A 27,519-nucleotide genomic window follows, 5' to 3' on the forward strand; every position below is an offset into this window, starting at 1 on the left:
CCTCTGACGTGTGGATACCAATGTCACAGATTGTGCTGTTCCACTGCTCATGACGTGTGTGTGTATGTGTGTGTGTGTGTGTGTGTGTGTGTGTGTGTGTGTGTGATGTGCATATGGATGCCACAGATTGTGTTATACAAAATCTTTTCCATCATTCTTAAATAACTCAGCACACTGATGTGCAGACATGAAATCGTAAACTGTCCAAATAACCCATAGCAGAGCCTACAGACCAGCTTGCAAAATAATCTAACAGATGCGCATGAGCACCCTCCGCCAACCCCTGTCCACTAGACCACACAAGAGGTTAATGGCAGCCCCCGCTAAGTAATGCACCCATCACCCGCCAAACCACTCACAGACGTCCATGAAGGTTCTGCAAGTGTGAGGTGGTGGCGCCCCTTTCATACTTGACACCTGAGAAATTCCTCGTGATATACGTGATCACCTAGGCGCAGAATGCAGGTGGAAGTTGCCTGTATTTTCGAGTACACTGTCACTGTTACACTGACGTCACAGAACTCCAGAAATAGTTAATGCCCTCTCTCTTGATGTCCCAGCTTGTATGCACGAAAATTCTTGCCCTTAAAGAACCTGTTTACGAAAATAACGCAGAATAACGTACAATGCAGTCTTCCTTTGCGGACCTAACGTAGTACCCACTCCGTCACGTGTTACCCTTCCTGCTTTTGACACACACAAACTTTCCCTCTGCTATGTAGACGCTCCTATACCCCAGCACAAAGGATGTGAATGAATCGAGCATTATGACTGTCTCTTATCGAATTTACCCGCCGAATTACTGATGCCGCTGGTATCAAAGCACCATCCACCTTTCCTTTCTTTCTGCAGATGAGACTTTCAAAATGGTTCAAATGGCTCTGAGCACTATGGGACTTAACTTCTGACGTCATCAGTCCCCTAGAACGTAGAAGTACTTAAACCTAACTAACCTAAGGACATCACACACATCCATGTCCGAGGCAGGATTTGAACCTGTGACTGTAGCGGTCACGTGGTTCCAGACTGTAGCACCTAGAATCGCTCGGCCACCCCGGCCGGCGATGAGACTTTCAGCTGTAAAATTATTTTGCACAGATCGCTAAATTGCAGTCACAATTAAATCCGCAAAGTTGTCTAGCGATCATCAAATACATACAAGACTCACAAGAATATTGGAAGCCTTGTACATGTTTATCAGTCTAACTACAATTAAATATTATTACGATTGGCACAACAGTCTGACATCGATAGATGTACACATTATTTCTTCTCTTGACGATTGTGCTTCTGAAACGAATCTCATTATCTATAGTGCACATAATTTTCCATGTAAAAATCTCTCTCACACCCTCCTGGTTATCGATGTGCCGAATCTATATGTTCCTCATGATAGGACACGCAGGCATCCTCTCTAGTCATGCCATGACATAAAACATAGTAACTCTACAATGCTATATACACACATTTTACACAACGTATGCCACAGTAACTATACAATACAATAGATACACATTTTACACAAACAGTGCAGTTATCTTTGTACAGCACCCAAAAAAATTATAGTATGCCTACACTCACACCAGCTATATGTCATGATGCTCCTCAGCCCTAGGGAAGCATCGTCAGCCTTTTCTTTCTTTTTACACACGTGACATTCAGTGGCGATAAACTATTTTACACTGATCACCATATTGCACCGACAACTAAACCTCACAAAGTGCCATACATATCGTCAAATACGGAAAGAGTCTTACTCAATTACACTGCTCTCCCACAGAGGACAGGAGCTTGAATGTTAGAGTGTGAAACCAATATCCAACCCAGCAATATATCACCATGTGCCGCATCGATGTAGTAAATATACAATTCATATCCTCCACCATACAAAATCATCTCTTTTACATCAGAGCACCCTCAGCAGACCGAAGTAGGTCTCAGAACTGTTCTGCAAATTCGGGATCGTTTCCCCTCCGCACAAACGCTTTACTGTTTCTGCACTGAACGTGCTTCCTTGCTTGCTCGCTTTTCCACACACATCTCCAGACTTCGGGATTACAAGAACACACGTATTTTCATATGGTTTGCCATAATATTAGACCATTTTTGCGGTACTTCTCGATATCTCTACAAATTCCAAACTTAAGCGAGGTGCAGCATGCTGTAAACCACTGAGTAACTAGAAACAAATAGAGGGAACTGATATTTCCACTCTCGAATATCGATGTCGGTGATGTAACATATTCCAAATCATCCCTATAATTTACAAGCCAACTGTCTTTCACATGTCTAGAGAATAGGCAAACGTGGCTTCCACGTGTTAGATGCACACACCACAATCGATCTTCTCTCAACTAAATAAAGGCGCGAAATGTCCAGAGGCAGTCAACTGAATAATTAACATGGGAGAGAATAACAGTCCAGGTCAAATGCACCTCCATACACAACCTTCTCGAATTTCCACTTGATCACAAAAGTCGATCAACACATAGTAAGTATTACTTCGTTATTCAGTCGTCTAGACAATGGCAAAGTTAACTCAGATACATTCCTACACTCCCACAGACCTCTGCATTCAGGCGACTGCTCCCATTAATGGGAAACGTCAATCATTCCCATCACAGGCCATGCATACATGGTACCATTCTAGAAAACCGGTCACATATATGTTTTATCATTATACTTACAATTAAATTTTAATATCGCGGTCTCAATTGAACGGCATTCGACAATGAGTGAAGTATTGGAAATACACCCAGCTGAAGGCTGTGGCACTGTAAATGGAAATATCTGTACCTTCCTTACGACTGGACATAGTCATCTCCTTTACACATATCGGAACACAAACACATACATTATAAGACTGATGCTCAAATGCGAACATATCACACACTCCCCACTACTACTAAGTATAGAAGTATAAATGATTCCACACATTACAAAATAATATTGACCGAAAATCAATGATGGATGGGCATGTCTCTTAGGTTTTCCTTGAGAATGCTACTACTGTGTGTTAGAAAGAGAGAAGTAATCGGCCAGATGTTACAAAATACCCGATCGCAACAACTACTGTATGTTACCATCAAAAGCGGTATTGTTTCTACAGCTGCAAGTACCCATGTTAAAAGCTATACCCATTTTACAAACCGAGGTACGATATTACCTCTGAATGAGGTGGTTTTTCCGGAGATTTTTTATGTGGAAAATTATGTGCACTATAGATAATGGGATTCGTTCCAAAAGCACAACCGTCAAGAGAAGAAATTACGTGTACATTGATCGATGTCAGGCTGTTGCGGCAACCGTAATAATATTTAATTGTAGTTATACTGGTAAATATGTACCTGGCTTCCAATATTTTTGTGAGTCTCGTATCTATTTGATGATCTGTAGACAACTTTGCAGGTTTTTACTGTGACTGCAATTTAGCAATCTGTGCAAAATTATTTAACCCATCTGCAGAAAGAAAGAAATGGTGGAGGGTGCTTCGATACTGACAGCATCAATAATTCGGTGGGTAAATTCGATAATAGCCAATCATAATGCTCGATTCATTCACATCCTTTTTGCTGAGATATACGAGCTTCTACATAGTAAAGGGAACGTCTGTGTGTGTTGAAAGCAGGAAGGGTAACATGTGATGGAGTGGGTACCACATTAGGTCCGCGAGGAAGACTGCATTCGACGTTATTCTGAATTTATTTTCGTTAACAGGTTCTGTTAGGGCAAGAATTTTCGTGCATACAAGCTCAGACATCAAGAACATGTGCGTTAACTGTTTCTGCGACACTGTGGAAGTTCTGTGTGGTCGACTCGGTTCCTGTTTTTTAAAAAGTCATGTGACATGAGTATAAGATTGAGATCCTTGTTAGATGCGTTTGCGAAGGTTTGTAGCTATTCTGTCATCAACAGTAAAGACACGTCTTGCCCGGAGGTGTGAGTTCTGTGACGTCAGTATTACAGTGTGTGGTTTGACAGCTGATGGCTTGGCACTTCGTGGGGGCTGCCGCTAACCTCCTGTACAGTTTAGTGGACAGGCGTTGGCGGATGGTGCTTGTGCGCGTCTGTTGGATTATATTGCGAGCAGGTCTGTATGTTGTGCTATGCATTATTTGGACAATTTACGATTTCGTGTCTGCTCATCAGTGTACTGAATATTTTAAGAGTGGTGGAAAAGTTTTTGTATAGCACAATCTGTGACATCCATACGAGGTGTGGCTAGAAAAAAACCGGACTAGTACTGGTGAAACAATAAAACGAATGCAATAAGGCTGAAAGTCGCGTGGCCTGTCACGTGACTCTCGCTCCGCCTACTGCTCGAGTTTCATCTGCCTCCTGCACCCAGTCTGCCCGTGGCGTCTGTTTTAAGTAGTTGACGTTTTGTCTGTGCGTCGGAAAATGTTGAGTGTACAGAAAGAACAGCGTGTTAACATCAAATTTTGTTTCAAACTAGGAAAATCTGCAAGTGAAACGTTTGTAATGTTACAACAAGTGTACGGCGATGATATTTTATCGCGAACACAAGTGTTTGAGTGGTTTAAACGATTTAAAGGTGGCCGCGAAGACACCAGTGATGACACTCGCACTGGCAGACCATTGTCAGCAAAAACTGATGCAAACATTGAAAAAATCGGTAAACTTGTTCGACAAGATCGCCGTTTGACAATCAGAGCAGTGTCTGAGTTAACAGGAGTTGACAAGGAAAGTGTCGAACAAGTTTACCGATTTTTTCAATGTTTGCATCAGTTTTTGCTGACAATGGTCTGCCAGTGCGAGTGTCATCACTGGTGTCTTCGCGGCCATCTTTAAATCGTTTAAACCACTCAAACACTTGTGTTCGCGATAAACAATCATCGCCATACACTTGTTGTAACATTACAAACGTTTCACTTGCAGATTTTCCTAGTTTGAAACAAAATTTGATGTTAACACGCTGTTGTTTCTGTACACTCAACATTTTCCGACGCACAGACAAAACGTCAACTACTTAAAACAGACGCCACGGGCAGACTGAGTGCAGGAGGCAGATGAAACTCGAGCAGTAGGCGGAGCGAGAGTCACGTGACAGGCCACACGACTTTCAGCTTTATTGCATTCGTTTTATTGTTTCACCAGTACTAGTCCGGTTTTTTCTAGCCACACCTCGTATGTGTGGTACACACACACACCTCGTATGTGTGGTACACACACACACACACAAACACGCCCACACACACACACACACACGTCATGAGTGGTGGAACAGCACGATCTGTGACATTGGTATCCATGCGTCAGAGCTGTCCTATTAGAATGGCGGTACAGAGAAAGCGGTTCAACAGATGAGAGGGATGATAGCATACTCTGGTGGTGGTGCTGTGCACTAGGTCAGTTGGGCTCTGGACCTCGTGGCAAACACACCGGATGGCAGTAGTGGCCCAAATTGTTTAAATAAAGACTGGTGCATGATTTCAACAGCTGACGATTATCAAGCATGTTTCCAGACCTTTTAGTGGTTCACATGTCTGTAGGCTGTGTGATGTCAAACCAAGCATGTCAGAGTGTGTGTAATAAATACACTCCATCCATAAATAAATTGTTTCAAAATAAATAAAGTACACTCCTTCCTCTCTCCACCAGCCCAGTGCAGGCTGAGTCCTTCTCCCTCGAATCCTTAGGAGCAGGTGGCGGTCGGGTGACTGAGGTTAGTGGGGGTGGCCCACGTGACCTATCTTCCCGCGATTTTTCTTACGTTAGTATGGCCGCCATCTCGGATGATGTCATGCACTGTTGCCAAGTCTACACTCCGCCATCTTGGATGACGTCATCGCCTTCGTCTTGGGTACATCTGGCAATAATGCAGAGTGGCCCAGAACGAACTTTGTTCGAATGCTTAAGTTCAGGCACATAATCCTGCACCAGCAACACTTTCGCATTTATGGACGGCTGCTGAGGCAGGTGCTCAATATTTAAGCAGAGGACTTCCAACTGCTGGTATTTGTTGAGTCCACGGTACGTCGAATTGCTGTGATAAGCTGAATGAAAGGTTGTCTGAGACGATATTAGAAGGTAGCTCATAACTTTTGTCACCAGAGTGTATCTAAACGAATATTATTCTTACTTTTCTGTACATTCACAGATCTTGGAAATGTATTCGTGAGTGAAATCTTACTTTTTACGGCAAAGAAATGTACTGCTCTATTACACGTATTTTACTGTAATGACTGACAGGAGTCGCAATTACGTTGATACATGTCAAAGCTACAATATTTAACAATGTCGTGGAAGTTATGGAAAGAGCCAAATCTAGCTTAAACTAGCTTATGTAAGTTTCCCACTTGTTTATGGACCAAGAGCAATTAGACAAACCACTTGGAAATTTATTATGTTCCTCTATACATACAGAAAAATAAAACTTGAGGGGGACCGGATAATTAAAAGAAATTACGCGAAATTTGCTTCCACAATAACTGCTTCCGGTATCTACACATTCATTCATCAGTACAACAAATTCCAAACGTATCGTTGCATTCAGTAAAACAAAGGCCTGACTCGAATGGTATGAGGCAGAGCAGACTTACCAACCGTTTATGGTGCGCATGCCTAGGACGGCTACGTTCATTACTCCACGACTGCTCGTTCACGAAACAAGCTACCGCACAAATTAAGTGACCACCGCGCTGTGAAGAGACGGGAGGAGACGAACAGCAGCACTGAGCAACGATGGTCGATGGTGTTTGAAAAACGTAATGAAAGACTGTTAACAAATATCTGCTCGACAGGCGTACAGTGCCTACTTCTGTTTGCCATAGACGAAAGCTCCAGTCGCAAGAGTATTTTCCTTGAAATGAACATCGGAAACATCGCCACTTAACTTTGCCAAGCTACGTGCAATGCTCATTGTGAAACAAATATGGGAAACTGTGAAAACTTCCATGAAATTCTAAACCAGAACCCTGAATTAATAAACTAAATGTCACACACATGTTTCAGAAATTGAATTTAAAAATAAACGAATACTTTAGTAACGTACGTTTTTTTTTCCTAATTTCAGCGCAACCGACACTCACAATTACTTATCCCCAATGCAAATCGGTATCATCGACAAACATATCCCTCACTGACTTTTTCATAAAGTTGGTCGGTCGCCTTAGCCTAAGTCAAGTTTAGGCAGGAAAGGAGTGAGTCAAAAGTTTTTTTCTGCCCAAGGACATGTAAGCAACAAATCACTACCGGATGCAACAACAACTTCATTACAAAGAACACCGAAGCATAAGAAATCAGAATTTGTGCGATTACGAAAGAAAGTGAACAGCCACTGTCGAAATCACCCCACAGAGGAAGCAGATCGAAACAGTAGAACAGCCTGGACAGATTTCCTTCATCATTATAAACTCAGTAGGAAAAAGACAGTAATAGTTGACACAACATTAAATAAATGCTAGATGAAAAATTATACAGGAATGCGCTCTTACAAGGAGTTTTTTCGGGACACATCAATATTAAAACAAGTTGTAGACATTGTATGAAGCTTGGATTGTTGCTGCTTGCCTTCGAAAACACGCTTTCAAAAATTAGTATAAAGTCTCAAAAGCCCACACGAATTAATACAAATGCTGTGGAAGCAATTGGGAACGTTTATGTGAAGGATATCAAAACAAACGCTTCGGTACATGAAATTTTGATGACGCTGCTGATTCAAGAATTACAGTTCAATAAAGCTTGACCGAAATTTATGGATGTCATTAATGTGTGGGAATACACTCCACACATGTAAAGATAAACATGCAAATAGTGCTCTAGTATGTATAAGGGGCGTTCAAAAAGAAACGAGCCAGAGGCATAATTACAGAAACCATTACCTGTATGTTAGAAGTATTGACCCTGGCTGTTGAGACACTTGTCCCACTGTGACACAAGGCGCTGAATGGCTGTCTCATAAAATTCCCGGGGCTGCGATGTTAACCAGTTCCGAACGTACAGCTGGACGTCGTCGTCCGAGGTGACTCGTTGGCCCCTCTGAGCCTTTTTAAGGTGACCAAAAACGGCGTGTTCACAGGGAGAGAAGTTTGGACTGTATGGACGGTATCCGAAAATCAAAACTACACAATCTCACCCGTGAGGTCGTTCTGCTCCACGACAATGAACAGCCTCATACGGCCAACTCAGTCGCGCCACTCCTGCAGAAATTCCAATGTGAGGTTCTCGGCCACCCTCCATACATTCCGGACCTCTCTCCGTGTGATTACGCCATTTTCGGTCACCTTAAAAAATCTCTGAGGGGCAAACGATTCACCCCGGACGACAACGTCCAGCTGTACGTGCGGAACTGGTTAACATCGCAGCCCCGGAAACTATATGAGACAGCCATTCACCGTCCTGTGTCACAGTGGGACAAGTGTCTCAACAGCCAGGGTCAATACTTCTAACATACAGGTAATGGTTTCTGAAACTATGCCTCCGGCTCGTTTCTTTTTGAACGCCCCTTATATGTTCGTTTCTCTGCTGCATAAATGGATTCATCTTGTCGTAGTGTGTGAGAGTTCCAGCTTACGTTCTGGTTACATTGTCATTTAAGTAGTCAGCCAACTAAAGCAAACCGGAATAAGAGTTCCTGCGTACGCTTCATATCGCAGTCAGCGGAATACAAATGTCTGCAAATCTCTAGGAATTAGGAGAATAAAAAATACCAGATCCATCTGATTGGGCATTTCCAGCAGCCATTCATCCAAAAAACTGCGTAAGAAATTACTGTTATTACGAAATTCACGTACCTTACGATGACGGTATGATCTACTATAAATTGTATTGACTAACTTTTCAAGAGGATAACTACTCATAATCAACTGAATTGAAGGTTTTGCCGCACCCACTGTACTGGATATGACGTCAGTTTAACAAATGAACATGAGATTTACTCTGCAGTCTTTCATTGATTCAGCAACCAATGGCGTAAAATTCTTCAGGGAAATCAAAGCTGTATGATTAGGAAGTTTTTAGTTAACAAACTCATTCACAAGGTGTGTCAGTAACTTAGTGGACGCAATGCCTGAAAATGCACATTCACAAGCTGTTAATGAAATCTTGATACATTCTCTCTGATAAATAGCACCATTGCTTTATACGAACTCCCCAGTCCTTGAAACTAGCTATTCAAATTGTCTTAAGAATATCTCATTCCCTTAGCTTCAGTTGTGTCATGACAAAGATTTTGAATTTGATTTCGCCGTCGTAAGTTGCGATGATCTCTCAGTAACAGACTTCCGTAAATTGCTCTAATGCCTTTAGATCTGTCGTTGTTTTCCAGTGAGGGACTTAAGGTAAATATGAATGTTCGTTGACATCAAATGGAAACCGTGTCTACAATAGCGAGATAGTTTGAGCGACGTACCAGAAAAGGATTTTTGGAACTGAAAAACACAATTAATCAACCGCTACGCGTTTCACATATCTCCACAACAGTTCAGTAGGACTCAGAACAGGCCCACTGGCAACCCATTTAGGCTAGATTAGTTAAGAAATTCCAGGAATGGTAAGTATTTTGACAGAAGAAATGAGAAACAAAATTATGGAAGTGCGTCAGAACAAATGGCACCTTAACATGGAATGGAAAAAAGTGCAAGTATGAATTCCTGCGAATGAGTTAGCAGACAAGTTCCCAAATAGGCAGATCCAAAAAGCGAAATAAAAAATTACGACAGAAGTCTGCAGTGAAATCGCAAACACTGCAGTCGGGAAACGGGAAAGAGAATGGTCGGCAGCTATAAAAGATTTGACCACGACAGAATTTTGCCCTCTGTTGAACACCGTCTTTCGGTACGGTGACCATTGTCTAACCTAACAACTGTTTTAAGTTACCTCCAGTGGTGCTTGCGCATGTGCAAAAGGTTTTATGATAACAGATGGAAATTTATGGGTATGTCACAAATTTAGTAGCGAGAGAAATGCACTAAGGAAGTGCATAATAGGAAAATAGTGCAGCTCGCCAGTAGACAAATAATATTACTTTTACTAAGACTATACCAGATCAAAAATTCATACCATTTGAAATGTATAGTGTGTATTTGCATGTGTGTGTTTGGATCTTACTGGTGCTAAACCTCGAGGTCGTCAGCGCAGTTATACTTAACGAAACAAACTGAAAGGTCTCTGTTGGATTCCTTTCATGTTTAATTTCTCAAATTTGTTGTCTTTTATGGAATAAATTCCTCTTCTAAATTTACTATGGCGTTTCTGACTATCTGGGAGGAGACTGAGTAGTGGAACGTGTTACTTTTACACGTAAACAAGAACGATCTGTCACACTACTACACTTGAAAACACAGTTAATATGTAATTCATGTCACACAGTCTCATACGGAACCTACAACCGCTTTCTGTTATATACTGTATATGATAAGATACTGTCATCCCCCTTCCCTTCTGTGTGAGAGGATGAATGATCAAATGTGTTTGTAGTTGCATGCTTGAGGGTAGCAGACAAGGCTGTCTGCTAGAGAACAGTAGGACCAACGTCGGAACAGGTAGCTACGCTTTCTTAAAGCAGAGAGGTTTCTATTCTTAGTATGGTCCTGGCCGTCCGTTGTCATGTTGGTATAGGAAGCTGCCCCTCTGGCCCCTTCCGTTTGTCTTTGTGAGCCACCCTCAGGGAAGCACGCTCGGTAGTAGGCAGTTGCAGTCTGGCGGTAGGCAGTGGCAGTCTGGCGGTGGCGAGCGTCTGAAATGGTAAGATCTCCGGCTAAGCGCGTGTCTGCTAAGTCCGTAGGACAATGGATTTGTTAAGTTCAGCCTAACTGAGAATTTAATCACTTTTATTTCGGGTTAGCTCTAAAATATCTAAGGTTACCTTAAATTGCAGCGTAGTGTAATTCTCGTGTCAAGTTCAGATTATTTTGCGGTAGTTGCTTTGTCATTACTTTGTGAGTAAAGTGGAACCACGTATTGGTCAGTAACTCTAACTAAGATCAATCTTAAATGCGAATGCTTGTGTGATTATAACGTCTCGTCTTAACAATATTTTCAATATAGCAACTTTTCTTTATGTTCAACCCACGTGGGGTGTACTTTGCGAGACCAGTACCACGTGCTTATATAACTGTTTGACCCATCAGGTTAATAGTAAGACGTTAGTAACCAGTTCAAGGTTTTTTCTTTTGTCAATTGCTTTTCTATCGAATTTATTTTATTATCAAAATTACTGTGGAGTTATACGCTTTCTGTAAACCAAGTTGACCACGTGAAGCATGTGGTGTAATCATCAAAGTAGCCCTCAGCTATTCTTCTTGGGAAGATTTCACAAAGAGTTAATATGAATTTAGTATACCAGTGTGTGGTAATTACATGACGGACAGGATTGTGCTACGAACGTAATTTCTTTGACTGAAAATTTGAATCTATTGGTTGTGGTTAACTTTCTCTTGCATGTGTTTCAATGTTCTTTGTGTGTTGTTTTATGAATGCAGTGTTGTATCCAGTCTCCCAATCTTGGCTCCATATTTTATGTGTTCCGTAAGATTCCAATCTCACATTTTCACAATCGTAAATAAGGCACCAGCTCAGTATAACTCACGTATAATATGCTGAAATTTCAATGATCAATCTTAAAATAAATTTGCAAATATAAACTGATTTCTTTCTTTTTATTTAAATTCTCCTTTTTTATATATAGATATATTACCGGTTGTTGTATGACTGTAAAAGATTATAATCAATGTTAGTCTGATTGGTAATGTGGTAAACCTAGACTAGTTACCAGCAGAAACAGTTGCTTAGTAATGCAAGATTAACTTCCCCAGACAGCTCACGGCTTTCAACCCGCTTTCATTGGCTATTAGTAACGATTTCATACCAAAATTAAAGCTAAAACGTTACAAAACGAATGTGGAGAAAAGCTCAAAAATATTTGCACACTCATCGAGTGACTGCGTGGTCGCTTCGAACGCATTTCACATGCGGTAAAACAAATTGAAAAGAGGAAAAATAGCTATACATAAAACTAAACCGTAGAGGAAACAAAACACAGTAGACGTAAAAGAAAGGCACAAGGAAATATGTCTGGCTGGGCACTTACAAAATACTTGGGTGAGCCAGTCGTCTTGTTAACAAATTAAAAACCTCTCTCTAAAATTGGACAATTCACAAAACTTTAAAACTTGGACCGCATTCATTTGAAAGTTACCTAAAATGGATTACAAATCCGTTGGAAAATCCACAGTGGCCAGCTGGTCGGGAAATAAAACGCAGAACAATAGAGTGTGGCACACAGTGATCTGCACGCTAGAAGCACCTCACACCAGAGGGTGTCCTCTGGCGAGTAAGAATCCATGCGTCATTCGGAAATGTTAAAGTATCCTAACATATAAACAATTGTATCACGAGTGAACGGTAAAGGAAATAAACACCCTACCTGAAAACCTTACGTGGCGTACACCCTTACTTTTTACGCTGCAATACTTTCCGCGGACGATATGAAATGTACGGCATCGTACTGTTGTAATAGCATGCTCTCATCCACATAATCATAATTCGTTATATCTCGCCTTGTGCATCACTATCTTGTATAAAAATCAAACCTAAACATGAAAAACGACAAAATTGATATCGTGGTGCAGCGTGTTTCAAAACTAAATTAATAAGCACGTTTCCACGCCTCAAACCGGTGGCTGAGGCACCGGATAGGTGGCCGGTGATTGCCCGCCGTTACGTTGCGTCAGCGTTGCTGCCTCACCCCCCCCCCCACCCCCCACCCCAACGCCGCCTCCATTCGTGGGGAAGTGGGGAAGCACCGGCCCCTGCTGACCTCATCCGGCGACTCGCAACTATCTGTATTACGCCAGGGGTTGCCGGCTTCCTGCTGATGACAAACCGCTGCTCCGCGGCGAAAACATATTTCGTCACGGGTTCCAGACTTGCAGCCGCGCGTATCACAAGACGCAATCCGTGCTTCAACAGTGTGGAACAGCAGGCGTCTGCGCACAGAACGAGATTGCAACGTGGATCACAGACCGTGGCCTGAATGGAGCGCGGCGGACTGCGTTGAACCACAGTCAATACAGCAGTCATTACACTTACTGTTCTTACCGTTTGACAGCTCGAGCAACACTAGCGCTCTAAGCGACAAGAACGGAGAACGTCAGATGCGTAGTAAGCATGTTTGTTTTGCATCCCTTTGCTACGTAATTTACGAAGTATTTGAATTATTTTTTAGCCTCCAAGAGTTTGTGTTATATCAGAAGACACATATATTTCTAGACTGACTCTAAAATAAGCGCAAATAGGGATAAAAATCATGAATTCAGTGGCAAGCTACAACACATTCGCGAAGGGTCCTACTAAGCCCCTAGAGGCTGGATGATAGTCCACACCACACATGGACCCCTGGTAGATTGACGGCTTTATCCACATAAACATGCGGATTTTCCAGTGCCCAGTACACACTGTTATGCCGATTCACGGTTCCATTAGGTTTAAATTGTGCTTCGTCGCTCTACACTACCTTCATCACAAATTGTTCATCATCAGTTACCATTTGCTGATACCATTCGCAAAATTGCATTCGGCGATCAAGATCATCATCATTAATCGCGTGCAGTCATCGTGGAACGTAAACTTTCCACTTTGCAGGTTTCAGAGTTCTTCGTACCCTTTTACTGCTGACCCCCACTTCACGTGCACATTCCACAGCAGACTTGTGTGGAGAATTTACAAACTTTTCCAACACGAAAGCCGACGCAGCAGGACTTGTAGCTAGCTAGCTGTACGCTGTCTTCCTGACCTTCCTTTGTGAATATCACAAATCTTTCCATGCAATTGAAACTTATTAGTGATGCGTTTAATTGTTAGGCGTGTTGGCAGTTCTGTTTCAAACTCCCGCCTCCACTAACATTGCACTTCAATGGCATTATCAAACTTGAAAAACAACTTCACGATACATTTACGTTGCTCGAATGTCAAGCGCGCTCCAGCCATCTTCTTTTCACAACACCGAGATGAAAGTACTAACATCAGTTGAGCCAAAGACCATAGTAAAACACACTCGTAACTCAAGTCGAACGATAGTATTGATACCTCGATAGAGTCTGACAAAGAGTGTATACCTTTTTCTGGCCGACTCTGAGATGTGAGTAGAGGCGTCATATACCGCATAACAAGACAGAATATTTGCCGTACAGGTAGAGATGAATGCCGCACCGGATATGTAGTAGTCTGTGTCTGCAGATTTGAGCGCATGTAGTCAGTACCAGTTACAGACATTCACCTTAAGAAATATATCGATGTGTGAGCGACAGTTATTACTCATCATTTTAAGATCTAAAATGTGCCAGTTGCAGACCAGTCAGTGGCTGCATTCTTAAAAACAGACGCTACGAATTATGTGGATGCATTACACAAATTGGAGGTAAAATAACTATAATGACTGATGAGAAGATATTTAATTATCACACAGCGATAAGACAGAGTAAAACAGAATGTGTTGGTGAAAATCAGTAAAGAAGTGAGACGAATAATAAGTGCCGAAAACCGCACCCCTAGAAAGAGATTTTTTATATTTGGCAATGCATGTTTTCTGCTGGCTTTTTAGTTTTAAATATTCTTGACAGGGTAGTAACATTAACGTACGTTATACATCAAGGCGGTACAGCACCGGTAGACGAAGTTCACTCTATATTACAAAGGTTTCCACATCTGTATTGTTCTCCAAATTTAACTAGAGTTTGTCTTTAGCAAATTCATCAAGTATGTCCCTAACAATCATCACCTTCTTCCACTGTTCCTTCTCCTCCACAGTTTCTTCTTCCGAACACTAAATCGTATCAGGAGAACATTCGTGGCCACACACTGCGCGAAGTTTCAACAGCCGGTATTTGTTGTTGACTAGCTGATGTGGATCTTTGATGGCTGCTGCGTCCATTGATTCTATGGCACATGTGAAGTTTTTCATTTTAGCAAGGTTTTCGCGATTCAGATAGATTAACAAGATTATCAAGATCTGTAGCAATGAGATATAATTATTTGTGTTTCCTTGTTTCAAAGTACTTGGTAATGAGTTAATGGGTCTTGACACATGCGATAAACTGATCACACGTTTCCGAAAAGTGATGCGTAACATAATAACTACTGATTTGTGATTCGATTGTACAATGACTTCACAACAGATAAAGTACCTTTCACTAAACCACACACGGCTGAAGTTGTATAGAACAAAAGGATCAGCCCGCATCTCGTGGTCGTGCGGTAGCGTTCTCGCTTCCCACGCCCGGGTTCCCGGGTTCGATTCCCGGCGGGGTCAGGGATTTTCTCTGCCTCGTGATGCCTGGGTGTTGTGTGCTGTCCTTAGGTTAGTTAGGTTTAAGTAGTTCTAAGTTCTAGGGGACTGATGACCATAGATGTTAAGTGTGGTGTCACCGCCAGACACCACACTTGCTAGGTGGTAGCTTAAATCGGCTGCGGTCCATTAGTACATGTCGGACCCGCGTGTCGCCACTGTGTGATCGCAGACCGAGCGCCACCACAAGGCAGGTCTCGAGAGACGTACTAGCACTCGCCCCAGTTGTACGACGACGTTGTTAGCGACTACACTGACGAAGCCTTTCTCTCATTTGCCGAGAGACAGTTAGAATAGCCTTCAGCTAAGTTAATGGCTACGACCTAGCAAGGCGCCATTAACCATTTGTAACGTTGCATGTACCTCAAGATAGAGTCTCACTTGTATCATCCAGAATGCTGTATACCAAAGGACAATATAAAAGTTAAGTGTTCTAGTAGCTACGTTCTTTTCTTTATCACATTCATTACGAATCCTGTTCCAGACTTAACGCCAGACGGCGTGAGTTGACGCGTGCCCTTTCGGCTACTTCACTGTGGACTGGCTGCCTTAACAGTCCACTACATTAAGTCCCATAGTGCTCGGAGCCATTTGAACCATTTTTTTGAACCAAAAGGATCGAAGTAATGTAGTTTCTTCATCCCCTTACTCTACGTAGATAAACGAACAATAAAAGATAAAATACTTCCATTGCAGTTTGTAACCGCCTTTTCATAATTCTTGATAATGTACAGCAAACAGGTTTCAGGCGATTTGAGTAGCAGCAAATCAAAAGGATCGACTTTGCTACAAAAACGCTGTAAGAATTTGGCTACCGTTTTCTACGCTAATTTTTGTACTAAGTATAATGTAACCGGCTCTATGACACTGTAGAACAGTTATGTACACTACTGGCCATTAAAATTGCTACACGCCGGCCGCGGTGGCCGTGCGGTTCTGGCGCTGCAGTCCGGAACCGCGAGGCTGCTACGGTCGCAGGTTCGAATTCTGCCTCGGGCATGGGTGTGTGTGATGTCCTTAGGTTAGTTAGGTTTAAGTAGTTCTAAGCTCTATGGGACTTATGACCTAAGATGTTGAGTCCCATAGTGCTCAGAACCATTTGAACCATTTTTGAAACTTGCTACACCACGAAGATGACGTGCTACAGACGCGAAATTTAACCGACAGGAAGAAGATGCTGTGATATGCAAATGATTAGCTTTTCAGAACATTCACACAAGGTTGGCGCCGGTGGCGACATCTACAGCGTGCTGAGATGAGGAGAGTTTCCAACCGATTCCTGATACACAAACAGCAGTTGACCGGCGTTGCCTGGTGAAACGTTGTTGTGATGCCTCGTGTAAGGAGGAGAATTGCGTACCATCACGTTTCCGTCTTTGATAAAGGTCGGGTTGTAGCCTATCGCGATTGCGGTTTATCGTACCGCGAAATTGCTGCTCGCGTTGGTCGAGATCCAATGACAGTTTGCAGAATATGGAATCGGTGGGTTGAGGACGGTAATACGGAATGCCGTGCTGGATCCCAACGGCCTCGCATCACTAGCAGTCGAGATGACAGGCATCTTATCCGCATGGCTGTAACAGATCGTGCAGCCACGTCTCGATCTCTGAGTCAGCAGATGGGGACGTTTGTGAGATAACAACCATCTGCACGAACAGTTCGACGACGTTTGCAGCAGCATGGACAATCAGCTAGGAGACTATGGCTGCGGTTACCCTTGACGCTGCATCACACAGGAGCGCCTGCGATAATGTACTTAAGGACGAACCTGGGTGGACGAATGGCAAAACGTAATTTTTTCGGATTAATGCAGGTTCTGTTTACATCATCATGACGGTCGCATCCGTGTTTGGCGACATCACGGTGATCGCACATTGGAAGCGTGTATTCGTCATCTTCATACTGACGTATCACCCGGCCTGGTGGTATTGGTTACACGTCTCTGTCACCTCTTGTTCGCATTGACGGCACTTTGAACAGTGGACGTTACATTTCAGATGTGTTACGAGCCGTGGCTCTACCCTTCATTCGGTCCCTGTGAAACCCTACATTTCAGCAGGATAATGCACAACTTCATGTTGCAGGTCCTGTACCGGCCTTTCCGTATACAGAAAATGTTCGACTGCTGTCCTGGCCAGCACAGTGAATACCCGTTTATATCTGCATTTCTTCTTGGTGTAGCAATTTCAATGGACTAGTGTATTTATGTATCTGCGACAAAGTGTTATTCGCCGAAACAGTACTTTCGTAAAATCAAACTCTTGACTCGGTACACGACGCACGCGACCTTTACTGCCGACACTGCTGGAATGAGCTGTGTAGAGGTGGCAAAAAATAACGTAACTGATAGAAATAACCGGTTACTGAGAAGTAACGGTTACTGCGATAACCGTTCCTCTGATACAGGCAGTTATTTCAATAACTGTCTAATGTCAACAGTGCCTCGCGCCATCTGTTCACCGAAGATCGTACTACGCTTTCCCGTCAACTCATCGGAGATATGGCTAGGAACTAGGGAGAGGGTAGACCATTTGGTAGGCGTTCTATAGGCCATGGGAATAACTGTGAGACTGCGCGCCATCTCTTGATAAAGAACTGTGTACTATATCGTGCGTCTTCGTTACTTTTAGCACAAACAATTAAATAAAGTTAATGTCCGAGCGCTGACTGATAGGAGATGCAATACAGGTATTAACAAGTACGGTCGTTCCCTTAAGCCACCGCCTCATATGTCAATTTAGCTTGGACGGGTAGTATAAAGAGAGGTACCATAAGGAATTCGAGCGACTATGGAAATAACTGTCAGAGATCCGTATTTTCCTCTGGCAGTTATCGTTATTGGCTCACAGTTTCTCGCTCTCTGGCAGTTATCGGGCTACAATTACAGGTAACCTGGAAGTTGGTAACGGAATAACTGTGTGTCTGTGTTCCTGACACAGTGACTCCAGTCTTAGACCCCAGTGATATTTCAGAGACGATAGTTACTGGAGCGAACAAATATTTACGTACTTCTTCGAAAATAGCCGCTGGCCATCGCGAACGACAAATAACATGTCAGGAAGAATAACATAATACAGTTGAATATAATAATTATTATCCTCATCATTTGTCAGGAGATTGTCAAAACATGTGAATATATTACGGTAACTGCTAATATATACAGAATTGATACACTGTCAGAATAAAACAGTTATGCACTTTTAATAAATTTATCATACACAGAATACCCGATATTGACTGTTGCAACCAAGTGCTGTCAAAACTGAAATATAGCAGAATTTTTACCTAAGCTGGTCTATCAGTCTCTGTTACGATATTCATCTACAGAGTAGAAGGAGGGGTCAATGGAAGCGTCAGATTCCACCCGTCTGCTTCGACGTAAAAAGGTGTTGTGGTGTGTGAATGTCATTACGGCACGGTGTTTATGAGTTGGTTTTTGTGTGTGCGGGGGGGGGGGGGGAGGGGGGAGCTGGCCGATCTAGTTTGCAGTGCCGGAATTTGCTGGTGGTAACAATTTTTTTTTTTCTGGAGTATTTTTTATGGAGTATTGAATGTGATTTAATTTATGTAGGGATGATTGATTTGTGGACTTTTGGGATTGTGGTTTTATTTTTCGCAGTTGTAGGTGTTGGTTTTTTGGCATCAATAGCTGTGGTGGACCTATATAGGTCACCGGAAATGACCGATTCCCATTTTCATAGCTGTACGTGTTGATGTTTTGCTATCGTCATCTGAGGTTTACCTATGTAGGTCAAGGGAAATGTCCGATTCCAATTTTCGTGCTTTTAGTTGTGGGTATTGGTGTTTTGGTATGGTCACCTATGGTTGACCTATAGTGTTCAAGGGAAGTGTCCGATTCCTGCAGATTTTTGTTGGTGTAGCAGAATGCAGTATTTTTTTTCTTTTTGTTCTTTATTTTGTGTTTTTGGATCATGGTGTGTTTTTTTTACTAGCTCGTCCTCACCCTAAAACCCCCAACTTCCCGCAGTTGTCCCGTTGGTTTGATTGCATTTTTGGTGGTTGATGTTATTGTATTATTTATATGTATCTTCGTGTTTGTTGCCGTGTGTGTGTGTGTGTGTGTGTGTGTGTGTGTGTGTGTGTGTGTGTGTGTGTGTGTGTGTGTGTTTGTGTGTAGTGACGTCATGGACACACTTAAAATAGTCATTTCCGGCATATTGATGATGCTTTATCTGAAACCAAGTTTTTAATGGTTGCTGACTTGCTGGCAGTTTATTGAAAATGCATGTTCCTGAATATTAGACCCCTTTTGGACCAAGGTAAGTGATTTTTGGTCTTTATGTAGATTGCTGTTCCTATTTCTAGTACGGTACTGATATTATGTATTGAGCTATTGGTTGGAAATACTTGTAACAAATTTCATTAAGGAATAAATATACTAGGAAGCAGTGGTTAGAATAAAAAGTTCCTTGAACAGGTTCCTACATGACGTTCTTCAATTTATACCACAAACGATTTTTATTACACGCTTTTACATGCAAAAAATTTTTGCTACGTTTGATGAGTTACCACAGAATATGCTCCCTTATGAAATAATAGAGTGAAAAAATGTGGTATGCCCTTCCCAGCTGAATTTATTATCGAGTTGTAGTCCCAGAAATGTAACACTGTCAACCTTTTCGATCTGCATGTCTTCATATGTTATAAACATGCTGGAGAAATCCAGCAGTTTCCAAATCTCACACAAAACTTGGATTAGCGTACTCACACTTTCCCCAATAGGACTATCTTTTACAGCACAGGAGTAAACGAATCTGTCACATTACGTAGATTTTTGGTTATATTACAAGGCTGTACACTTTAGTCTATTATGTGAGCAGCACAAGAAATTAAGCTTCGAATTTAACCTACAGTACTCAGTTTACATATTACTTCATACTTAAAAACGCACGTTGTTAACATTTTACTTACACATTGCTGTGGCGAAGTTCCGCGTACTTTCTGTTGCAGCTGCGAAGATAATATTTCTAATAGTGACCGATAACCTACAAACATATAATATGAAACACTAATAATCGTTCTAACATCAACTAAAATGTACCCGGAGTTAATACACTAAGGTTACGACACGATTCATACGACATTCCTGCCATTTCACACTATTCGCAGTTATACTGATAACTAAACTGAATAACTGATGGATTCCAATTATGTCGTTGTTGTTGTGGTCTTCAGTCCTGAGACTGGTTTGATGCAGCTCTCCATGCTACTCTATCCTGTGCAAGCTTCTTCATCTCCCAGTACCTACTGCAACCTACATCCTTCTGAATCTGCTTAGTGTATTAATCTTTTGGTCTCCCTCTACGATTTTTACCCTCCACGCTGCCCTCCAATGCTAAATTTGTGATCCCTTGATGCCTCAAAACATGTCCTACCAACCGATCCCTTCTTCTAGTCAAGTTGTGCCACAAACTTCTCTTCTCCCCAATCCTATTCAATACCTCCTCATTAGTTACGTGATCTACCTACCTTATCTTCAGCATTCTTCTGTAGCACCACATTTCGAAAGCTTCTATTCTCTTCTTGTCCAAACTGGTTATCGTCCATGTTTCACTTCCTTACATGGCTACACTCCATACAAATACTTTCAGAAACGACTTCCTGACACTTAAATCTATACTCAATGTTAACAAATTTCTCTTCTTCAGAAACGATTTCCTTGCCATTGCCAATCTACATTTTATATCCTCTCTACTTCGACCATCATCAGTTATTTTACTCCCTAAATAGCAAAACTCCTTTACTACTTTAAGTGTCTCATTTCCTAATCTAATCCCCTCAGCATCACCCGATTTAATTTGACTACATTCCATTATCCTCGTTTTGCTTTTGTTGATGTTCATCCTTATATCCTCCTTTCAAGACACTGTCCATTCCGTTCAACTGCTCTTCCAAGTCCTTTGCTGTCTCTGACAGAATTACAATGTCATCGGCGAACCTCAAAGATTTTACTTCTTCTCCATGAATTTTAATACCTACTCCGAATTTTTCTTTTGTTTCCTTTATTGCTTGCTCAATATACAGATTGAATAACATCGGGGAGAGGCTACAACCCTGTCTCACTCCTTTCCCAACCACTGCTTCCCTTTCATGCCCCTCGACTCTTATAACTGCCATCTGGTTTCTGTACAAATTGTAAATAGCCTTTCGCTCCCTGTATTTTACCCCTGCCACCTTCAGAATTTGAAAGAGAGTATTCCAGTTAACGTTGTCAAAAGCTTTCTCTAAGTCTACAAATGCTAGAAACGTAGGTTTGCCTTTTCTTAATCTTTCTTCTAAGATAAGTCGTAAGGTTAGTATTGCCTCACGTGTTCCAACATTTCTACGGAATCCAAACTGATCTTCCCCGAGGTCCGCTTCTACCAGTTTTTCCATTCGTCTGTAAAAAATTCGCGTTAGTATTTTGCAGCTGTGACTTATTAAACTGATAGTTCGGTAATTTTCACATCTGTCAACACCTGCTTTCTTTGGTATTGGAATTATTATTTAACTCTCGGAGTATTCGGTATTCGCTAGCGAAAAATAACTTGGCAGTTATTAATAACCGTTAACAATAACGGTTATCAGAGAATAGCTGGAACTGTGATAACGGTTACTCCAGAATAACCGTTTGGCCCACCTCTAGAGCTGTGTGCAGGCGGACGTAGAGGCGGCCAGCCCCACGGCACGCTGTGGCTGTTGCCGTGGCCAGCTAGCGGTAAACATCCCATTCCGCTGATCTGCTGCTGTGGAGTGGGGCGCAGTGGCCTACCTCGGCCGTTCAGCGACCCCTGCGTCGCTCTCCTGACAGACTGATCTCACCTGACTTGACCTGCCGTGACGTAGACTACTGAAGGCGAGCTGCGACCACTCGGCGACACTCAGGGTGCGACAGCCAGGCTGCGGAACGCAACGCAGAGACAAATATTGATTCGTCTCCCGCGCGTCTGAGAAAATTGTTTTATGTAAAATAAGCGATGCTACCTCCGAAATTTCCTGGCAGATTAGAAGTGTATGTCGGACCGAGACTCGAACTCGGGACCTTCGCCTTTCGCGGGCAAATGCTTGGTAGGTAGGAGACGAGGTACTGGCAGAATTGAAGCTGTGACAACGGGTCGTGTCTCGTGCTTGGGTAGCTCAGTCGGTAGAGCACTTGCCTCCGAAAGGCAAATGTCCCGAGCCCGACTCTCGGTCTGGCACACGGTTTTAATCTGCCAGGAAGTTTCATACCAGCGCACGCTCCGCTGCAGAGTGAAAATAGTGTTCTGGAATTCTACCTCCGTCTATGTTTTTGGTTTCTCATTAAAACTTTTATTTTTCACGTGGAAAAAAGAAACTCTTTTCGAATCCGCTTGTGTTCTCCGCGACACCAACGTTATGTTTCTCTCTGAACGACCAGTGACTACTCTGCATCGCTTCAGAATCTCGTTAGTTGCGCTGATAAACTGAATACGACTCATCGTGATTCACTGTTCATTACCTTACGATATCCAACAATAAAACGACATGTACTTCCAAACTTTTCATTGTTTGAAACGGTGGCACTGATCAATTCTTGTCCTCATATATTGCGACTACAATATTGGTTTCCGAACTAAGTTTCGACAAATTTCTCGCTCGCCACTTTCCGGCTACACGAACACGTTGCTCGGCTGATTTCCCAAGGACTGTCACCGTAGCTACTCGCCGAAAAAGGCTGCACTGAAATCAGAAAATAGCGAGTTATCAGAAATGTAAGTGATTAATTGGGTAGATCACGTAACTAATGAGGAGGTATTGAATAGGATTGGGGAGAAGAGAAGTTTGTGGCACAACTTGACTAGAAGAAGGGATCGGTTGGTAGGACATGTTTTGAGGCATCAAGGGATCACAAATTTAGCATTGGAGGGCAGCGTGGAGGGTAAAAATCGTAGAGGGAGGCCAAGAGATGAATACACTAAGCAGATTCAGAAGGATGTAGGTTGCAGTAGGTACTGGGAGATGAAGAAGCTTGCACAGGATAGAGTAGCATGGAGAGCTGCATCAAACCAGTCTCAGGACTGAAGACCACAACAACAACAATAGCGCAAGACATAACCGGCAGTCGGTATTTTTTGTAAATGATTGAAGCAGTCAGGTTACAAAGTGCCGGTGGTTCACAAGCGATGCTGCTGTCGCCGCACACAGAGGCCCACTGCATGATTTCACACATTTCTCTGGCAAAGTCAGCAGCAGCCGGTCGCTGTGGACGAGCGGTTCTAGGCGCTCCAGTCTGGAACCGCGCGACCGCTACGATCGCAGGTTCGAATCCTGCCTCGGGCATGGATGTGTGTGAAGTCCTTAGGTTAGTTAGGCTTAAGTAGTTCTAAGTTCTAGGGGACTGATGACCTCAGATGTTAAGTCCCACAGTGCTCAGAGCCAGTTTTTGAAAGTCAGCAGCAGTGCAGTGCTGCTCGTTGATGGCGTTTCGCTATTGCTGTCATATGTTGTCACTGTGAAAACATCTTGTGTCATACGTCTCCAACTTATGTCATTTTTAGTGTCACAGAGGCTTAAGAGGATTTTTTTTTTATCAGTACTCATTCCAAAGTGTGGTTTTACTTCATCAGTTTTTACCTCTAGTTTATTTTATAACACGCAGCAGCTACTTTTAGACAACAGGAAAATTCTGAGCGAACCAATAATTTTTTTTTTAATTTTCCGTGACTTAGTAGCGAAATGAGTTGATAGTGCACAAAAGACGTAAACAAAAGAATGCCTTACACGTTTCTCTCTTTTGTTATCACTGAAAGGGAGAGAGAATCATTCGTTGATTTCAGATTAAACATATTATCTACTGAAAAGTGCGAAATTCTTCTGCAATGGGACACTCTTCATACTGACGTCAAAACATTGATACACATCAACAATTTCTGTCAGTAACACTTAGCAGTATTTTTGTGAGCAAAGCATTCTTACAGCTCACTACAGGATGTGAGACTTGTCACTTGTATTAACGTGTCACTGGACATGGGGTTATCTGTGTTTGTACCATCGATCGCGTTATTCGTCAAGACTGGAAACAGTCATAACGCTGCTGTCAGCTTCAAAAATAATTTAGATGTAACAGCACTGTGCGGCCTACAGTGTACTGGCTCTAAAGCAGAATTTATTTAATTCGTGAAAAAATGAATGAGCTGTTACATTTTAAACTTAATGTTAACAAAAAATTCAAATTTCAATTATCTGAATTTTTACGACAGTTTCATACACAAGTATGGTTTATATGCTGTGCGAAATTCATCGAAGAATCTCTCCTACTTATGAAGAATGTGTGCTTGTAGCAACAAACGCAGCCAATAGTAAGTCAAAAAATGATGAAATTTCACATATAACAAAATTTATTTTGTTGCGTTTTTGAACTTTCACTGCTATGAGCCTGAATCCTCAATTCTTCCTGGTCACGCTGACAAAATTTTATGAATTTATTTGTAAAAGTATAGACAGTGGAAATTAAAATGTCTGTGGTGCCTCTTTTGCTCCCAATTTGATGTCCTACCCCCCTGAAATTTGAAGATCATAACCACGTATGATAATGAGAAAATAAATGCTTCATTATAAAATAGTCATGCGAGACTGTAATATTTGAACTTGGTTTTTTAGCAGAATATTTTACTCGAAATCGCTTGAAAATTTTTTAGTGGCTCTGTGTATTTCATACACACACACACACACACACACACACACACACACACACACACACACGCTCACATATTGTCGTTCGTCAGACGACCAGACACGACTGCATGAGGAAGTTCCCACTTCAGCACGCCACGCAGATCTACGCATATATTTGTTTTTATTGTTTGAAACGGTGGCACTCATGAAATCTTGTCCTGATATATTGCGACTACAGTTTCCGAACTAAGTTTCGACAAATTTCTCGCTCGCCACTTTGTGGCTACAAGAAAACATTGCTCGGCTGATTTCCCAAGGATTGTTCACCACAGCTATTCGCCGAAAAAGGCTGCACTGAAATCAGAAAATGGCGGGCTTTCAGAATCGGAAAAGTTGTCTTCACTTCTACGGAGGCGAAAAGGTCGCCATCTCGATACCAGCAGGATAATCTAAGCCGTGCACACATCCTCGTCTGCAACTGTTCACGTTTTGAAAAGATTCGAACATCAGACACGCCGTGTTGTTTAATTTCCACGAGTAGAATTTGTATTACAGCTGAAGATCCACGACGTGAAGAGGCGAAACTGAAGGACGACGCACACAAAGCCGAGAGGTAGGTACGTCCTATACAGCCACTCACATCTAGAGGCGGGCAGACAGCACTTGCTACCTGTCTGCATCTGTCAATTCGTGACTCGTCATCACAAGCTAAGCTCCCTCTTCCGGTAGTCGCTACTTTGAAACTTCATAATTCACATCTTATAAATTTGCGCTCAGAACCGAGGAAGACGTCTAGTACGAGTCGTGCTGGCTCAGCGCTCCTACCTGGTGTTCCGACGGGACACGGTTTTCCGTTCTGGCACGTCGTACCGCTGCGACGTCCCGCGAGCTACTGTCCAAAACAGGTGAGGCAACTCCTCTGCCGTCACGTGACTACCGCTCTCCGCAGACGCATACGTTCGAAGGTGCGAGGCGTGACCTTAGTTTCCTGCTGATTTTTCCCCAGAAACTTCCTGCGTCAGAACGCTGCACCCCGAGTGTATCATTCCGGCTCCCATTGCCTTCGACGTCCACTTAGCATTTCTTACTAAGGAGGAGCTATTTATTGCAATCGCACTTTTTTTTGCAGTTATCTTGTTATTTAAGGCGAATAATGGCTAGCAGAACTAATCGCACATTTTATTCTACAGGGTGATTATAATTAAAGTTAAACTTTCAAACCGCTGTAAAAATAACACCACTGGTCAGAATGACGTCAAATTGCAACGGAATATCATCGGAGAAATAGAGGAATAAATAGTTACAAAATGTAGCAATAGATGGCACTGTAAGCATCATAATTTAATAGTGGTCGATTACAAAAGACAAATGAATTATACAACTATGATTAAGGTGTACGTTTGACGTTAAACAAACTGTACTACTCAGTGTGCATGGATGTAAAGGTGTCATACTGTTAGTCACATAAGTCTATTCACAACAGCAAGGTCATATCAGATCGGATTGGAAAAATCGGTTTACAGTTGTCCTGAGGCCAAAAACCGCATGAAAAGCGTCTCTCATATCGGTTCTTAATTGTCCTGAGTCCAAAACCGCATAAAAAGCATCTATCAAAATGAAATCGGATTATTAACGTCCGTGTGACTGGCGCAAATCATGTACAATATGCTGTCCACCGTTTTCTGCAACCAGTTGAAATCGAGAAACAGCATGTTCTACAACTGATGGAAGTGTTGAAAGGTGGCTACACTGAGCCACAGCGCCAGAGATCGCGCTAGAGAGTATTGTTCCGCCGCTTCCACTGGCAGTGATTATTGAGATGTCGTAGTGGGCAGTGCTTTGGGAGAACTCGTGGTAGTCAGTGTGTGTTGAGATGTGCTAGTGGGCAGTGCTTGTCGAGATGTTGTAATAAGGAGTGCTTGTTCCATGTTTTATGCAGTTGTTTGATGGGAAAGACAGCAGATGGTTCGAATGGAAATACTGTAATGATCAGAGTGCTTTTCGTCAATATATATGAAGGTAAAATATTATGTGTTTTTTTTTTCATTATTTCAGTGTCTTAAATAATGCGTCATTACAGGTTCAGTCAACAAAGCATCTGGCTTGTGTTCTTGGATTAGAGTGCAATTCTGGTTTTCTTGAGTAATTATGGTATTTCTATTTCCTTTAATTAATTCAGTATAATGATATTTAAAATTTCTTGTGTTGTTGAAGAAGAACCGTGCCAGATGCGTACGTTGAGTCATACTTCCACACACAGAACAGTTACACTTGTGCCTTGGTTTCGTAGGTTTTATAGTTGCTGGGGACTTAATTAATTAATTGTGTTAATGAAAATTTCCATTTCATTCTTTGTTGTTGTTCTATGCAGTCAGATAGCGTAATAATACTAGTCAGGGCCAACCGTTTACGAGACTTCGTAATCGGACATACAGCGACTGAAAAAAATTAAAATTATTTGCATTTTATTTTAATTAAGCCCCCATGCACGTGGCGACCGCTGCTTCGGATCGTCCCTTGGAATTCTTCTGATTGTAAAAATAGTAGACAGTAGTATTGTTGTAGTAATTTGTAGT

The 27,519-nt window shown here is 42.2% G+C and overlaps 1 protein-coding gene across 1 annotated transcript in view; it reads right to left on the minus strand.

Moving 5' to 3' along the window:
• The window catches only part of LOC126203793 (uncharacterized), a 155,160-nt gene extending 129,298 nt beyond the window's left edge, over positions 1 to 25,862 (minus strand). Inside the window, exon 1 of the mRNA XM_049938162.1 lies at positions 25,769 to 25,862. The gene's annotated coding sequence lies outside the window, so the exon portion shown is untranslated. The remainder of the gene's footprint in view (positions 1 to 25,768) is intronic.
• Between the last annotated feature and the right edge of the window lie 1,657 nt (positions 25,863 to 27,519).

Source organism: Schistocerca nitens, chromosome 9, assembly GCF_023898315.1.
Source record: "Schistocerca nitens isolate TAMUIC-IGC-003100 chromosome 9, iqSchNite1.1, whole genome shotgun sequence".
NCBI lineage: Eukaryota > Metazoa > Arthropoda > Insecta > Orthoptera > Acrididae > Schistocerca > Schistocerca nitens.